The following is a 19,254-nucleotide window of genomic DNA, read 5'->3' as shown; positions in this document are numbered from 1 at the left end:
CCCCCAACATTCTGTATCAAATTTATCACATTATACATGATTAAATAACTTCTTGAAGGTCCTCTAAATATAGTTTCGCATTGTATATTTACTCTAAAATAGTAAAATACATTCTTTCTCTTCACAGCTGTAAATTGCTATCTATTAAGGTATTACTTATATCTTTGCTTTATGCTAGTAGATAAGTAATACCTTAATATTACTTATTTCCTAAAGGTGGCAAGTTTGCAGAATTCTTAGCATGCTGTGCAAAATGTTTAGTGGCATTTTATTTATCTTTACATTCTGAGTTCAAATTATGCTGAGGTGGACTTTGCGTTCATCCTTCCTTGGTCAATAAAACAAGCACCAGTTGAACACTAGGGTCAATGTATTTGACTTACCCCCACACCTTCGAAATTGCTGGCCTTGGGGCAAAATTTGAAACCACTATTATTTTTTCCTAGCATAAAGCTACCCCTCTTCATCTCTATTGTGGCCCTATTCATTTAAAGGGGATCTTAATCAGGCAAGCTGTATGGTGACCATCCTAGTGCAGCTACCATTAAAAAAAAGATACCCATGCTCACTGTACAGTGGTTGGCATTAGGAAGGGCATATAGTTGTAGAAACTATGCCAAAACTGACATTAGAGCATAATGCAGTCCTTGAACCTATTGGAACCTGCCAGACCATGGAAAGTGAATGATGATGATGATGATGATTCTTTTTTTAATGGAATCATTTTTTTTTTCTAGTTGAATAGCTATTAGGTGAAACTTGTTCTGGTCAAATGTAATTTTATAATAAGAAAAATTTCAGAAATATTATCCTTTTATTTTTTATTATTATTATTTTTTTTAGGTTGAGAATATAATTTTATCAAAGTGAAACATTAAGTTTATCAATTACATCAAAATAATAATATCAGACTTAGTGGGTGACCTCCCGAGAATGAGGAGGAGCGGATTTTAACTTTGTGGGTCAGTAGTTTTGCACCATTTTGTAAGTTCTGACAAAAAAGTAAAATGGAAAAGAAAACTCCCTTGTGTTGTAAATCCTGTTGGTATATTTATTTAGTCATTTAGTAATTTCATATTTAGTACATTACAATGTTAACACAGTCTGTGAAACACTGATATAAAACATGAAGTACCAGGCTGATATTGGTTTATAAGTCATACATCTGTTGAAAGTCTGTCAGTAAGGTGCAGCTCTTATAAAAACAATATCATTAAATGAATGAGTTTTGAATATGAGGGAATTCTAACCTAAATCTACCAATTACTATTGGTCCTTTTCGTTTTTTTCTCTCTCTAGTCACAATCATGAATTCTGTAAATTACAAGTAGGTTTTGATGGAGCTTTTTTTCCTTCTATGTCAGATTATTTACAACTTATATTTTGCTTTTCTGGTTATTTGGATCATTCTGATAAACCAAACACTTATATCAGTATTGCAACATAACTTTTGTAACCACCTCATCAGTATCAATTGCATGAAAAAAGCATCCAGTACACACTGTATAGTGGTGGTCATTAGGAAAGGCTTCCAGCTATAGAGACGATGACAAAATTGAGATTGAAGCTTGACAGTTCTGTGGCTTGTCAAATTCTGTCAAACTGTTCAATCCATGCTGTGAAAATCAAATTTTAAAAGATTACAATGATGATGAAGCGAATTCCCTGATTCAAGAAATGCCAGTACTTAACAGTTTTGCCTGAGAGAGAGAGAGAGAGTAGTTGCTTTACAAATTATTTTGATTAAGATTTTGGTAAGTTTGTTGGTCGGGTAGTGTTATGAAAAGCTATGAACGGAAATTGAGAAATTTCATCATCATTATCATCATCATTTTAGCATTCACTTTTCCATGCTTGCTTGGGTCGGATAGAATTCTCTGAGGCCAGTTTTCTGTGACTGGATGCTTTTCTTGTTGCCAACCTTCAACTATTTTGAAGTAAGGTAAAAAAAACTTTCGTGGCTTGACATGCTTTCACAGAAGATTGGAAACAAAGGACACTACTTGTCTGATGTTTACAACTGTTGCACAGTGTCATGACCAAACAGACGCAAACACTTATATATACACAAATATACATGTGTCATCATCATATGTCCGTTTTCCATGCTGGCATGGGTTGGATGGTTTGTCAGGGCTGCCCTGGCTCCATGTCTGTTTTGACATGGTTTCTATAGCTGGTTCCCTTCCAAATACCAACCTCTTTACAGAGTGTACTGGGTGCTTTTACACAGCACTGGCATAGGTGCTTTGTATACATGTATGTGTGTATATACACACACACACACACACATATATATCAGTTTTCATCTACTAAATCTATTTACATGGCTCAATCCACAGTTATAGTAGAAAATACTTTGCCCAAGGCATCAGACAGTGGGATTGAACTTGAAATCAGGTGGTTAGGAAATGAACTTCTTAGTCATACACCCATGCTAGCATCTATAGTCATGCCTGTGCTTATGTATTCTGTAAAAAAACGGTACAGAATAGTGTTGAATTTGGGATTTTTTTATTTCAACATTATGAAGTTGAAATTGAACATGCCATCGTTCACTTTAAACTGAGTCGATGGAAGTCCCGTTGTATTTAACTGTAAAAAACAACAAAAACAAAGAAATTCTTGTGTAAATAACAATAAATCATTTGGTTTTAAAAGGATACCTTGCCAGTAAATATGTCACATACATCATTGCTGTCAGTTATTATGGCAACTGGATATGGCAGGAATTTGTAAGTTGGGTGTTGTAATTCACATGATCAACTATGGTTTTTATAACTTAACTTTCTAACACAAATTTGATATTATACACAAATAAAGAAAGAAAAATAAAGAAAATTAATTTTATTTAATGGTAATAAAATCAAAGGAAATAATCAATTCTAGGTTAAAATATTGAATATTTGTAAGGTTTGAATTCTTATATTTTTAGTCACGCTAAGGCAGTTTTGGCATATATATATTTTTTTTTCTGAAGTATTTTAATTTGGCAATTAATTATTTTATGTTTTTATATATTCATAAAGGAAGGCACAAATTATTGCGTAAATACCTCAGCCCAAATGCTGCATATTCTTTCTTTTTCTTTTTACTTGTTTCAGTCATTGGACTGCATCCATACTATACAGTACCACCTTCCATGAGGGTACCGTGTGTTATTTTCCTCATGATATAAGTTTAAGTGTCTCTGTTTACACTCATAGAACAGAGGTGACTGAATTACATATTTGGGTTTTATTTAAGGGTATATTGTTGTGATTTTTTCATAGGTGTGGCTGTGTGGTAAGAAGCTTTCTTCCCAGCCACATGGTTCTGGGCTTAATCCTACTGTGGGGCACCTCAGATAAGTATCTTCTACTATAGCCTTGGGGCAACCCAAGCCTTTTGAGTGGATTTGGTAGACAGAAACCAAAAGAAGTCCATCGTATATACATACATACATGCATAGACACACATACACACAAACACACACATGCATATTCTGCATTAAATGAAGAAATGGTGATGAGTGAAAATTCTGTAAATAATACATTTGTGTGTGTGTGTGTGTGTTTGTCCCTCACCACTGCTTGACAACTAGTATTGATGTGTTTGTGTCTCCATAACATAGTGGTTTGGCAAAAGAGACTGACAGAATAAGTACCAGGCTTAAAAAAAGTAAGTACTGAAGCCGATTCACTTGACTAAAAATTTTTCAAGGTGGTGCCCCTGTCAAATGACTGAAAGAAACAAAAGACTAAAAGAATGAGTTTTCAATTGTTCGATTCACTGAACTATCAAGCTTATTGAATTAGTGTGCAAGTGGCTGAGTATTCCACAGACACCAATTTGCTTAATGTAATTCTCAAGTAGAATCAGCAAGTTGGACTTTTAAATAACTGGTACAAGGTACAATCCATCAGGCACACTTCTACATAGCCTGCCTGATTTCACTCACAAAATATTGGTTGGTTTGAGGCTATAGAAAATGACACCTCTCCAAAGTGCCATTTAGTGGCATCAAATCCAGGCCTTGTAATTACGATGCAAACTCAACCATTTGGACATACCACACGCGTGCACACACACACACACACCTACCTGCCTTAGGCAGCATCATCAGTTTGGCTGTCGTGATGACGACCAAAGACATCACATAGAAAAAGAAGACGGCACGATGTGTCTGATCAGTCCAAGGCATGCTTGGAAGTCTCTGCTTCAGGTTGGGCACTGGTGGTCTGCTGGGACTGAAGGTGCGGAATTGGTTCTGGATTTGTGCAGTTTGCGTTTTGTTTGTGCCTCTAGTGGCACCTCTGTTGGTGCAGTATTGCCAAGCAGAGCAGTCTTGTGCTTGCATTTCTTGGGTGTTGAGGTTGATCTCAAAGCCCTTCAGTGAGGCTTTGAGTGTATTCTTGAAGCACTTTTTCTGTCCACCTTGCATGTGTTTACCATCCATCAGTTCACTGTACAACAGTCCTTGAGAAGTCACATGTCAGGCTTTTGAACAAGGTGGCCTGCTCACTTGACTTGTATTCTCCTCAGCAGTGTGTAAGTGCTTGGCAAACTAGCTCAAGAGATGACCTCCTTGTCTTGCTTGGTGATTTTCAACAGCTTTCTCAGGCAGTTCATGTGGAAGCGGTTTAGCATTTTGTCATGGCATTTGTAAACCAACCAAGTCTTGCAGGTGTACAATAGCATAGGCAGTACAACTGTTTGGTACACCTTCAACTTGGTGGTCAGTAGAATGCTGAGCTTCTCCTGACATTACATGTGTTGACTTCATTGTCAATGTCTACAGATCAAGAGCAAATATGATTGCTTGGTGTGGGATTTTTTATTGAATGACATAAAAAAAAAATTATATCTATTTAGAAGTGCAGTAGCAAGTAAGATAATTTGCATTGCTAGCCAAGGATGTCTACACACTGTGGGCATGTAGGTATAGTTTGACATATGTAGATTTTATCAATTTATTTTGTACTGGTTAAACCAGTATTTAACATTAACTATGTATTTACATTCCTTTTAACATTTTCACATTTGATTTGGAGCAGTAATTTTATTTTTCCTGTTTTTAAAGGAAAAGAACAGTAAACAAACATTGCACTCAGATGCTTATATTCTAATGAACAGTGGCATATTTCATGATCAACTTAAACCTGATTCCTACTGTTATTATTTTGATTAGCCTGTGTTATTGGAGCAGTTAGTCTAGAGCTTTAAAATAACTTACATAGTGAATTACCAATGTAATTAGTTATACTTTAATATATTATGACACTTATGTTATTAGTTTTGCTGTGGGCCAGAGCTCTGCCACAGAACTCTATCATCTAACTCACACATTATTCATTGTTTGTTGTTCTCTCTCTCACCATCAGATTAACTGGTCAGAGTAGATTCCTTTCTCAAAATGTATCTTATCTAAACATCACGTCCCACTTCATCTCGTTTCACTTTTTCACGGTTTGGGTGGTTCTGTAAATTTGAATTTTGCACACTGGTGTTATAATTGTACATTCATTAAGTCAAATAATATGCTTTGTCCAAGGAAATGGTGTACACTTATGAATGGTGAGTTTGTTAAGGCAGGTAACATATCTTATCTGAGGAGATAATGTTCACTCATTAATTGATAAATGAAGGTAAATATTTCTTATCTAAGAAGATAATACAGCCACAGTGTTTTGGCTGCTGACTTGTAGATATTCATTATACTGGTAGCAAGTTCTGTCTGTATTATAATGCTAACAAGCTCTGTCTGTCTATCTTTCTCACTCAATCAAGTGTGACCTTGTTTAAGTTCTTCAGTTCACACCATTTTATTTTTCCTTATGTTTAAGGAAAGCAGGAACATTATAACATTTTATTCCCTCTGTATACCACTCCAAAGGAAGCTGAACATGAATTTCCTCATCTGCTGAGATGTCAATTGTAATATCTCTCTTTTTCTGCAGTTTCAATAATTGGCCTCTCCTTTGTCATTCAATAAGTAAGCTATTGTTGTTTATTTTTAGCTTGTTACTATGGAACTAATGTAGTTCATTTGTCTTTAAAATAAAATTTGATAATCAATATTGTAAGCATTACAATTGCTGCTTTGTTTAATCTATTTTCCTTTTCCTTTTTTATTCCCTCAAATCCAAAGGAACATAATTAGAATATGTGTCTTACATGTTGAAAGTATTGTTGCTATTGTTAGGTACAAGGTTATATCAATCAACAGTTGTGTAACCCCTTAGCATTCAAATTACTCTGTCAGATTTAATGTTGATTTATTCATTGTTTTGAATTAATTGTGCATTATCTTGTAGCTGTGAGATTTCAATGATGTAACTGTAGAGTCGATGTGGGAGGCTGCATCTGGCCAGTTTGAACATAAAACAAATGAACATTTGGGCTATATATAGCTGGTTTAAATGCTAAGAGGTTAACTTTAATTTATGATATATTTAAAAGGTAGACTGAATGCAGCAAACTAGTTTATGGTGATGTAGTCTTATTTTATTTATTAACCTTTGAGAACTTGTGTCTCTCTTGATTGATTAGTGAGCCATTTAAGGTTCAAATATGATCAAGAGTGTGAAAACTTCTCAGAGGTTTATAAATGAAATAAGACAACTGAACCAGATCGCAATAAACTAGTTAAATCCAGTTCACCTTTCATTAAATAATCATTAAATTTAACTAAACTGATTGATGTTACCTAGCAACAAACAAATGCTACTTTACAACAATCCTTCTTACATGTAAAGGTACCTTGGTACTTATTACCTCCATCTTAGCAAAGGCAGAGGTATTGTTTTCAGTTGTGTTGGTTTGTTTGTCTGTAGACAAGATATTCCAAGAACTGCTGGATAGATTCGGATGAAACTTTCGTGGATGTTTGGTCTTGTGACTGGCACGAACTGATTAGATTTTGGGATCGACCCAGTACCAGACAAGGATTCTGGATTACTTTTTTATATTTTCTTTACTTTACATGTTTATGTAAAATTTCATATAGTTCTCTTGTATACGCACACAAATACACACATAAACTCACACATTTTCAGCGTTGAACATTACCATCCCATTTCCATTGTACACATACACACGCACACGCATGCAAACATGCCTCTCTTCTACACATACACATATATACACATATACCCATACTTCAAATGTGGTTTATCGGCTTTTTCACTTCTTCCTTCATTATTCATCTATCACCCCTTCCTTTCTCATTCATACAACGCTCTCTTTGCCATTTATCTCCTCTATCTTCACCTCTCACTCTGGCTCTATTTTATATATGTATATATACACATAAATGTATAAAAAGACAACACTCATTATTATATTAAGGAGATTATACATATATTTTAACACTTTACAGTTTACTTACATATATACATAATTCTATACATTGATCTAAAACAACAGGATTACTAAAGGAGGACTGGAATTTAAGAGAAAGCCAAAAGGTCTCATGATATTCATTCATCATCGTCGTTTAGCGTCCGTTTTCCATGCTAGCATGGGTTGGACGGTTCTACTGGGGTCTGTGAAGCCAGAAGGTTTCATCAGGCCCAGTCAAATCTGGCAGTGTTTCTACGGCTGAAACATTGATCGGCTGAACGATCATTAAAGGATTTTATTTTAGATACTCTCATTTTAAAAATCATCTCTGATTAATTCTTGAGAGGACATTGGTGTTGCGTTGGCAGAGGTTTGCGCTCTCTGTGTGCTCTTGTTCTGTTGATTTTTGCTCTCAGAATAACTCATTAAATATTTTGCATTCTTTTTCTAGTCACCAAGATGATTTGCACACTTGTTTATTTTTTATTTTTTCTATTTTGCACCTGGTCTTTTTTTTTGCTTTCTCTGTATTCTTTTCTCACATTACCATGTATCAGAAACAAGTTTTATATTCCAAGTCCTCCTTACCTATCCTCGTAATTAACATCAACTTTGAAGCACCATTTGCTGCCTTCCATTTTGTTCGTGCTGTTGTCTTTTGACATTGTCTGTCTAATATGTATGATAATAAGGCCTACATGGTCCAATTCCTCCGTCAACTAAAACACGATCTCTGTATACATCCATCAGTAGAATCTGTCTTCCACAGGCATTGCCTTAAAATTGTTCCAAGAATTTATTGGCTGGATCACATTGTGAATGAAAATGTCATGAAAAGGAGCTGGATTTAGTACCTCATGGGAAACCATTGTTGTGAGATGGCAGAAGATTCTTGGTCATGTGTTACACATGTCCATATTGAGACTAGTGAAAGGCTTTCTCAAGTAGGAGTCAAAGAGGGGTTGCAGGTGGCAAGATAGATGTGGAGGAGGACCTAGCAGGCATGGGCCTAGCCTGGCAACATGGCTTGCAACTATGATGAATGGAGATTTCTGGTTGTCAGATGCTAGATAGGGAAAGGGGGGGAACTACTAAGATTAAAACTAAGTACTATATAAACTAAGTCCTTAATTAAATAAAGTGGTGTAATGAGTAAAAATGTATGATTCTGGCTTTGTTGGTGTTGTGAAATTTGAAGTGTCTTGATTTTGAAATACATTTTACTTTAGATAGTGATGTGGTGATGTTGACTCACTTCTTATGTAACTATCCTATTACTTTTATTTTTTTAAAAATATCGTTCATCTTAACCCTTTTATGATTATTTCTTAAGAGATGGACTACTGGCTTATGGATTTCAATTAATTTTCGATATTAGCAACACTTTGGTGTGATTTAGTAAAACATCTGTAACTTTATATATTGGTATATTGTGTTGGTGCTCACCAACTGTTAATGGGAGTTATGATGACATTTCAATTTAAATAGAAACATTTATATAGGCGCAGCATGGCTATGTGGTAAGAAATTTACTTCCCAGCCACATGGTTCCAGTTCCACTGTCTGGCGTCTTGGACAACTGTCCGTTAATATAGCCTTTGACCAGCCAAAGCCTTGTGTGGGGGTTTGGTAGATGGAAACTGAAAGATTCCTGTTGGTTATAGATATCTATATAAATCTATGTGTGTCTTTGCCCCTCTGTTTGTTTCCCATCACCACTTGACAACCAGTGTTGGTTTGTTTACATCACTGTAACTTAGTGGTTTGGCAAAAGTGACTAATAGAATAAGTATCAGGCTTCAAAAAGTACTGGTGTCGATTCATTTGACTAAAAAAAATTCCTCAAGGCAGTGCCCCAGCATGGCTGCAGTCTAATGACTGAAACAAGTAAAAGATAAAAGATATATATAGCTATGACACTAGATATTCTTATTTTAATGTCTGACTCGATAAGACAAGAGAAATGGTATTGGGGGAGGCAAACTGGTTTGTCAGAGTTCAATCCCTGTTTGGTTAAATATTTCATTTATCTTTCAGTAGGATTGAAATTACGCTAGTCTTTTGATTGATATTCCCTTGAGTCTTACTGAATAGTTTTCTTCGTATCCTCTTACAAATGGAATATGTTAAGAAATAGAATTCTTTAAAAGCTCTTTATATTGTATAAAATATTAAAAAGAAAAAAAAAAATGAAAAACTGAAAAGAAAAATTCTGTCTTAGATTTGACCTTGCATCTCAGATCTGAAATATTATCGTACTTCTTTTGTCAAGGGAGATTTTCATTGAGAACATTATAGCTGTTATAATGTCTATTCTTCCATACTGGTGTTGGTTACATTGATTTCACTGGTTATACTTTAACTTCTCCCACGTACACAGACAAATATAGAAGATAGGGCAGTTTTTTAAATATTTTTTTTTTCTATACATGTTAGAAGTGCATAGCAATCACTGCTTGTAAAATTTACTATTGGAAGAGTATTAACAAAACTCTTAACTTCATATAATCCTTTCTACTTTCGGCACAAAGCTTGAAATTTGGGGTGGGGGTCGAGGGAGGGGGCTTGCCGATTGCATCACTCCTGGTACTTAGCTGGTACTTGTCCGTAGATTTGGTAGACAGAAACTGAAAGAAGTCATTTATCTGTGTGTGTGTGTGTGTGTGTGTATATATATATATATATATATATATATATATATATATATAAATAATTGTTAAAGACATAAACAAACGTTAAGGCAAGGCAAACATCTCAAGTCATATGCATTATTATTATTGGGAAAAAATTCAGTCTTACAATGACTCCATAACTACCGTCTTGGCCATAACCTTGGGGCCCTAGTAATCTGTTACAGCACTTACCTAGAGTACCTAATCGTTTAGATCACCCTTGAACTTAACCTCCATTTTTTGTATATATATATGTGTGTGAGTGTGTACATCCTTGTCTTGATGTCATATGATGATTGTAAATGAGCATCATCGTCATATAAGCGATGTTGTTTGTTTCCAGTTGTCTGTGAGAAACATGTCTGACCATGGCAAAGTATTACCTTGCTTGGAAAGAGTTAAGTTTTGGTGACAGGGAAGACTTCTAGCAATTGAAAACTTTTCCTCAAAAAATTCTCTCTGATCCATGCAAGCATGGAAAAGATGATGTTAGACAATGATAATGATGATAATAACAGTACTCCAGTGATGGGTGTTGGTGAATTGATGATCCATTCATGAATGCTACTCTTAATATTTGATTGAGGGATATTAAATTGATTACTTAATCCTGCTTATTTCAGATATTCTAAAAATAAATATACTCACAAAAGATTTAAAAGATGTCAACCTCTTCCCCAGTAGTCCATCTGGTCTATGGAGGTAATTTAGCTTTGGACTACTTCCCAAAGACAAGAGAAATTCTTTCTCTTTTTCTTAGCGTCCAACCTTCTTTAGAAGCTCCATCACATATCACTACTGAAATACTGTGAATATGTCTTTGTCAAACTAACATCTCTCTCTTTCTTTCTCTCTCTGTCTCTCTCTCTTAATATCCTTACTAATCAACATCTGTAAGTGCAATTAAACAAAATTACTTCAAAGAACATTTATCCTCACTTGTTCCTGTTATTACTGATGATCCTTGCTGCTCAACTCACTGAGTAGATTTCTTGTGAAATCGTCACATTACTGTAATATTATCCTCTGACCACTTCTGTGTTGTCTAGTTGGCAAACTGGCTACTGACAAACACAGTCAGCCTGTTATTCTTTAATGCCATTACTTGTCTCAGTCAGAAGACTACAGCCTTGCTGGGACAACCCCAAGATTTTGTTGAACAAATCAACGAATCAGTACTTATTTTTGAGTCTGCTATTTATTTTATTAGTTTCTTTTTGCTGAATTGCTAAGTGACTGAGGTATGTTAAGAAATCTACACGAGTTGTCATATGGTTGACAGTCCAACACAAAGATGCACACACACACACACACACACACACACACACACACAGAGTTTCTATCTCACAGACTGGTTCATAACACATTGGTTAGCCCAGTACTTAAAGTAGAAGGCACTTGCCCAAGGTATTGCGCAGTGGGACTGAACTCAAAACTGTGTGATTGCAAAGCAAACTCAGTAAAAATTATATTTAACAAATATAGTTTTTTGATAAATTATTACTTGTATATTTATTGAAAATGAAAAAAAAACTTTAGGAAATTCTAATCAAAATAATCTAACTCTTATTGTAATTACTTTTACAGAACAATCATATCTTTTGCTGCCTTTCATGTTTGTGTGTGATAAGTATGTGAATCTTTGTGAAAACTACCACATGCACATACATATATGGAGTGTGTGTGTGTGTGTATATATAAAGGTATCAGTTCTTGTATAGAGTCCTTGACTTGGGTATATCAGAAAGTTGATCTGTAGCTGAAGATAAGGCAATGGATGTGTCTGTGAGTGTGGTAGCTTTTGGAATAATTGTTCCCAAGTGATTGGTTATCTGAAAGATATTTTTCTCTGAATGTCATTTCTATATTTCAGCAAATGTGAACCTGATATCTGTACCATTCTTTTCAGATTTTACTTGCTCAGCCTAAACACTAAAATACCTTACTTAAGTTACATACACATATAGCTTGTTTATGGTTTCAGTTTGTCTTCTTAACATTTTAATTGAAACGGCCCTCCTTAACTGTATAGAACAAAGGCATGTTATTTTCCACTTTGCTAACTATTCTCAATTGACACTCTTATTGAAAGGACTGTGTGCTGATTTCTTGTTAGATTTGTTTATTTTTAGCACTTTGACATCAATTTCTCTTAGATTGAAATACTTTAATAGTTCTGATATGTCTCAGCTTGCTGGAATATGCTACTAACTATTGGGAGAAAAAAAGAAATTTTCTTTTTTGTATTTTGGAAGTAATCCAAAGGTCCTACACAAGCATGATTGCTTCTATGGATCAGTTGGATTACTTGAGGAAGAGAATGAATTTGCTAAACATTTATGACTAGTTCTAATGAAATGTGCTGTCTATACATGTTTCAAAATGATTTTGAAAAGATCAAAAATTTTATGGAATTCAATAAAATAAATGACTTTCAAATTCATTGATATATTCAAGTAGTGTTTTGAATATGAATTAACAAAAATTTCTTACATAAAATTAGAATGAGTGTTTTAATTTAACTATCACTGTTATATTTTACTGGTCGCAATGTGCTTCCAATTTTTTATTTGATTGTTCTCATCTTTTAATTTCATCATCATAATTTAATGTCTGTTTTCCATACTGGCATTGGTTGGATGGTTTGATAGGAGCCGGTCAGCTGGAGATCTACCCAGTTTCCATATCAGTTTTGGCATGGTTTCTATGGCTAGATGTCCTTTCTAACCAACCACGTTACAGAGTGTACTGGGTGCTTCTATGCAGCACTGACATGGGTGCTCTTATGTGGCACTCGTGCATTTTACATGGCACCATTACCTATTATTCATTGATTTTAAATTTTAGTGCAATGCCTGCAATTTCAAGGCATGGGATATATCAATTACATCAACCCCAGTTCTCAACTGGTACTTATTTTATTAACCCCGAAAGGATGGCAATAATTTAGGTTTCAGAGAACCACAGCTTTTCAGTATCCTTCTTAAAGCTCTAAAAGATTTGTGTGAAACGTATGTCAACATATTCAGTCAACACATGGGCATTATGGTGTATAATAAAATCACAGATAAGATTCTATCACTACAGAAAGTGCAGATGATGACAGCAGCCTCAAACTTGCTAATCTATCAAATACCATGCCTACATTACAATTGATAGAGGTGACCAGCAGAGCCATAGTTCAACAAGTGAAATCAGTAAATGAATAAAATTAAATGGAATATGCTACTTTTCTCATCAGAGTGCCGAAATAAAATGATATCTTGTAAATCTAAGTCACAATATATGGATCCAACTAACCCACTGGTACTCATAAAAAAAGTTCCTTAATGTATCATTCTACAAAACAAAATATATAGTTTATATATTTGTTTAAAATAATATCTCAATGTTTCAAAACACTGAGAGTCAATTAAAAAAAAAAATTTTAATATTTAAGTTTTTTTAAAATTTTTTAAAAAATAACTCTCTCTCTCTCACTCCCTCTCTTCTTTAGCATGATTCAAAGACATAGAACTGTTCTTTTCTTATGGGAGGATCAAAACCAGTACCAATTATTGCACTTTGTGAAGTTGTTTTGTTGTTTTTTTTTCTCTGAAAAAATGTGGATAAGTGGAGGAAATTCATTCGGGAAAGGGAGTGAGGATGTCAGTATCCTATATTAATATGTGTGTGCAACCTAACATATCTTTGTTAAAGGATGTGATTGTATTTATGTGTGTAGGTGGGGGTTACGCATGCGTGTGCATGCACACATGCACACACACACACGTTTGACTAAATTTCAACAGTTGGTGCTATTTTTGTACATTGTATCATTGTTAATCAATATGAAAAACAAGTGACTTTATGCAAACATCCATTCATAGAAGTTTCTAGTTAAATTCAATGGTAAGCTCCAACAGACATTACTTTTAGCTTTATAAGAAAACTTATTCAAGCGCAGGAGTGGCTGTGTGGTAAGTAGCTTGCTAACCAACCACATGGTTCTGGGTTCAGTCCCACTGCATGGCATCTTGGGCAAGTGTCTTCTGCTATAGCCCCGGGCCGACCAATGCCTTGTGAGTGGATTTGGTAGACGGAAACTGAAAGAAGCCTGTCGTATATATGTGTATATATATATATATATATATATATATATATATATATATATGTGTGTGTTTGTGTGTCTGTCTTTGTCCCCCTAGCATTGCTTGACAACCGATGCTGGTGTGTTTACGTCCCCGTCACTTAGCAGTTCGGCAAAAAGAGACTGATAGAATAAGTACTGGGCTTACAAAGAATAAGTCCCAGGGTCGATTTGCTTGACTAAAGTGGTGCTCCAGCATGGCCACAGTCAAATGACTGAAACAAGTAAAAGAGAGAAAGTATTGATGAAATTTTCTCAAACTATCCCTTTTGGTACCAATCTGCCTAACACCACTCTTGCATAATGACAAAGTTATTTCACTTCTTACCACATGGTTCCAGGTTGTTTAGTCCCACTGCATAGCACCTTCAGTAAGTGTCTTCTACTATAGCTTTGGGCCAACCCAAGCCATGTGGATGGATTTGATTCGCAGAAACTGAAAGAAGCCTGTCATGTGTGTGTGTGTGTGTCTGTGTTTGTTTCCCATCACTGCTTGTTGACCAGTGTTGGTGTGTTTATATCCCTGTGACTTAGCAGTTCAGCTAGAGAGACTGATAGAATAAGTACCAGGCTTTAAAAGAAAATAAGTACTGGGGTCGATTAGTTTGGCTGAAGATTTATCAAATGTGGTGCCCCAGCATGGCTGCACTTTATTGACCAAAACAAAGTAAAAAATAAATGATAACTATTTGCAGTATATTTCAACAGGAATATGGTAAGAAAAGGGATGCCAAGCCCATACTGGTGCCGTGTAAAAAACACAGATGTTGGTGCTACATAAAATACAACCATACCAGTGCCACGTAAAAGCACCCAGTACACTCTGTAAAGTGGTTGGTGTTAGGATGGGCATCTACCCATTGAGAGACCATGCCAGAATAGATGACTGGGGCCTGGTGCAGCCCTCTGGCTTGCCAGCTCCAGTCAAACTGTCCAACCCATGCCAGCATGGAGAATGGACATAAGATGATGATGATGATGTTATTTTTTAATTTCTCTTTTTTTTTATATATAATTTAACGTTATTGTTTCCCTGTCATAGTCTCTATCGTCTCAATTGTTGTGTAACCATATCTAGCTTCTTAATCTCACAGAAAAGATAAATAATTTTTTTTTCATTTAGGGTATGTGAAACCTAGTTTATTGTATTTTATTTATTGTAACTTATTGTTCTTGAAAAGGAATAAGGAAGTTTACACTTACTAGTCTCACTGGTTACAAAACAAATCAAAGCACTCTTGTTATTATCATTACTCTCTGTCAAGCATATTGTATAAGGAAAGGAAGATATAATCTAGCTCTAGCAGGAAATGCTCCAATGTTCTACTCCCTAATTTGTGATATAATCATTATAGTTTTGTTTGTTTTTCTGTAATATCGTTCTTTGTCAATATGTTTCCTGTACAACCGATCATGGAAGCACTCCTATTCTGTAACACTTTATTGAACAGCTAAATATAATCTTGCTTATCAGAACCTCCCCCTCCACCCTCTCTTCTCTTCTTCATGCTTGCATGGATTGTATCATTCTTCTTAACACATTGTCTCATCACTTGTTAAACCCCCCCCCTCCGTTGTCATTTCTTTAACCCTTCTACATTCAGATCACTCTGTCAAATATAATACATATTCATTCACATTGATTTGAATTAATCACTGCATTATCTCAGAGTTTTGAGATTTTGATGGTGTGATTGTTTATGTTTTGAATCAGATCTTAGGCTTGCAGAATTCCACCAACAGTCAGTCTTAAACAGTTGCTGTGTTATAGACTGGAGAGCTGTGATGGGCAAGATCTGGTCAAGAACTGATTCCTGATGTGCACTCACTAGCTCTTACCTTGCTGTACATGCCTTGCAAAACTCCCAAGAGTGGTATCCTGGTACAAGTCCGTTTTACTAAGAGAGGGCATCAGTAGTACCCTGTTTTAGTGCAAGTCTGAACTGCTGCTCTTCTAAGATGGTTTTCTTCCTAATTAGTTGTGCTGTAACTTCTCTTTCTGTTACTTTCATAACCTGATTCATCAGTTAAATATCTCAGATTAAATATCCTGAGAATTTCCTCTGTCCTTGTAGCAGTTGATGATGATATTGCTAAACTAGTCATTGGGAATGACTCCTTCCTGTACGACCTGATTGACAATGAGAGTAACTATTGCTGATCTTGGCTGGATATTTTCAGCATATAGGGAACTCTTCCTGATGGTCCAGCTGTTTTCCCTGCTTTCAAATCCTTAACCTTTTTGTCACCATATTTCTATAGAAATATACTGCTTTTGCTTTAATTAATTTCGTAAATAATGAAGAAATTAGTAAAATAACTTTGTCGTTTATTGAGTTAGTGTTTATTGAGTTTTGTGTTTAGTGGGAGGTTTTAATTTTTTTAGGTTACTTAAAGAAGTTTGTATCACGGGGTCAGATGCAATTTCAGGGAGGTTCATATGAAAAGGGTTAATGACCATTTCAACTTGTTTATTTTAATACTTTAAGTGAATCCTGGATTTTCTTGTCAGTTTTGACAATGAGCATTCAGTTTGATCAACTGGTCCACCTACTCTTTAAATCAAGTTGTATGTAACCAACTACTCCACAGGCATAATTACCCTTAAGTTAAATTAGTGTGACACTATTTTTGACAAGGCTGAACCTTTGAATTATAGGTATATTCAATTTAGGGTAGTACTTCTCTCTCCCATGAATTTTCCTCATTAGTAACCTCTCATTGTGGCAATCCCATGCATCCTAATTCCATTCCTGTTTCATTTTGCTATTTGTAGGGGTATGTGCACCACTTCCAATATATGTGTGATTTTTTTGCTACTGACTTCCCAATTTATATTGATATATCCAGAACACCTTTCTTCTGATCCTCACATTGCAGAACATGTGCAAACTTCTTACTTTATGCTTGTCCCCTTGCTAAATATATCTAACTGCTAGCTACTCTTCCAGTTACTTGATGTTGTTCCTTGCTCCTTTATGATTATATAATGCATGCACACACACACACCTTCCTATTCTTTCACCTTTTAAATCTAACTTATCTGAGAGGTTAAATTTATTCTAACACAGTAGATACTAGGTAATCTATTGCCATCTTTACACACTGTATTAGTGTTATCATTGGATATGCATGTAAATGTGTGACTAGATTTTTAATTAATTGTTATGCAGCTCATGTATCCAAACGTATCTATATAAACAAACACACAAGCAAGCAATTCAACTCTTCCATACATATCTTGTTCTGCACTATTTATAGAAGTGCTAAGACTGACCAGATGAACAAAGCAGTGAACTACTTACTGATAGAAAACAGCTTTGTTTAAGCCTTTTATGTTACTCTGATTAGAACAACAGTGTCAGTGTGCCAACTGGAAGTCCCTGACTCTTGGCCTTGCTAGCTTAGTGTACCTGGCTCTGAATAGGTTATGTTGGAAGGTACATTTTGCTGCTCTAAGCAATATGAGCACTTCTTAATTGAGAGAAGTTTTTCATTAACTTGTAGTGTGGAGTGCAAGTTTTTTAAAAAAATTTTTATAGCTTGGTAAAAGTCCAGTTTTCATCAGGTTGACCTCTCCTATATACACATTTCAGTGGTGCCTCCACAACCCAATTGACCAACAATTAATGGTGCACTCACTGTGCTATTTATTTCACACCATATGGTCATGTATACTTCTTATTTATAGTACTATTTAAATCTTGAAAGATATGAACATTATTCCTTTCACTTCCTGTCTTCACTAAATCAAATAAGCTTCCTCACTCTTTTTGGTATACAGGAAATTCAATATTTTATCTCTATGTCACATTAACTGTCATTATCATCATGTATCGTATGCCTGCAGCACATTGATGATACTACAAGGAAAGTTTTCCAGCTGCCTTACCATTCTTGTCCATTCGTTGTGTTCTTTGCCTGCCTCTTCATCTACTGCCCATGATAAAAAGAGCTTTTGTCTTACAATGTTCAGGAGTTATCATCTTTCATCCACTTGTTGTAACACTCATTCATTTGTCCAATGATGCTTGTAAGAGATGCACAACATTCTCCTATACCCCCACATTTCAAACACATTGATTATCTTCTCTTCAAGTTTGTTCAGAGTCCATGCTTCACAACCATAAATGTCTATTGACCAAATGAGCACTTGCGCTAGCCTTGTTTTTAACTTAGTTGGGACACTTCATCACATTAATGCTTGATGTAAAAATATATTTATATCAGTGTAGTCATGGTGGGTGAGATTGTTTGACAAGATTGATGTAATTAGTGTGGTTGATGTGATGCTTGAATTATTACAAGTTAGTGTAGTTGGATGACAATTTCCATTTTTTTAAATATTTTATTTAATGCAATAGTAATAAGATAATACAGCTTCCTTATATTGACTGTATCCCTTCTCGCTTCTCTTTTTAAGTAGATTAGTCTTCTACCTAGCTTTTAGAAATTTTCGTTACTGGGTGAAGTTAGATATCAAAAGTGACTGGTTTAGAAGTTTGAGGTTTGTTAGTGATTAGTCATTAAATCAAAACTGTGGATTGACAGAATTGTTGAAGCATTGCGGTATTTAGTTATGGTTCTTTACATTATGGGTTCAAATCTTGTCATAGTCGAGTTTGCCTTTCATCCATTTGGAGTTGACAAAATTAAGTTTAGTCCAACATTGAGGTCGCAATGTCTTTTTTTTAAAAAGAAGCTGAAACACATTACACTGTTATCCCTATGGTAATTTATCTTCTAAGCCAAAAATTTGGTTAATTGCATCCTCCAGATTTCAATCCTCTGCTAGAAATAGCCTTTAAATCAAAGCAATAGGTTGGTAGCATTCTATCAGACAAAATATCTTGTAATGTTTGTTCTAGCACCTAGCATTCTGCATTCAAATCCAGCTATGATCACCATTGCCTTTCACCCTTCAAGAGTTGATTAGAATAAAGTATGAGTTAATTTAATTGATTTCCTCTCCCTTCAAAATTGCTGACTTTGTGTTTAAATTAGGAATTATCCATTGACCTTTAACCCTGCTGTTACCATATTTCTGTTGAATTAAGCCACCTTTGTTTCTAGAAAATCTAGAAACTAATGAAAAGTTTAGTAAAATATTTTTGTCGTTGTTAAGCTGGT

At 35.1% G+C, this 19,254-nt stretch overlaps 1 protein-coding gene across 1 annotated transcript in view; it reads left to right on the top strand.

The window, feature by feature from the left end:
- The window catches only part of LOC115218236 (proteasome maturation protein), a 73,483-nt gene that overhangs the window by 14,561 nt on the left and 39,668 nt on the right, over positions 1–19,254 (top strand). The window lies entirely within an intron of this gene.

This window comes from Octopus sinensis, linkage group LG13 (assembly GCF_006345805.1).
Source record: "Octopus sinensis linkage group LG13, ASM634580v1, whole genome shotgun sequence".
Lineage (NCBI taxonomy): Eukaryota > Metazoa > Mollusca > Cephalopoda > Octopoda > Octopodidae > Octopus > Octopus sinensis.
Note: the sequence above shows the minus strand (reverse complement) of the source record. Positions and strands in the feature narration are given on the sequence as shown.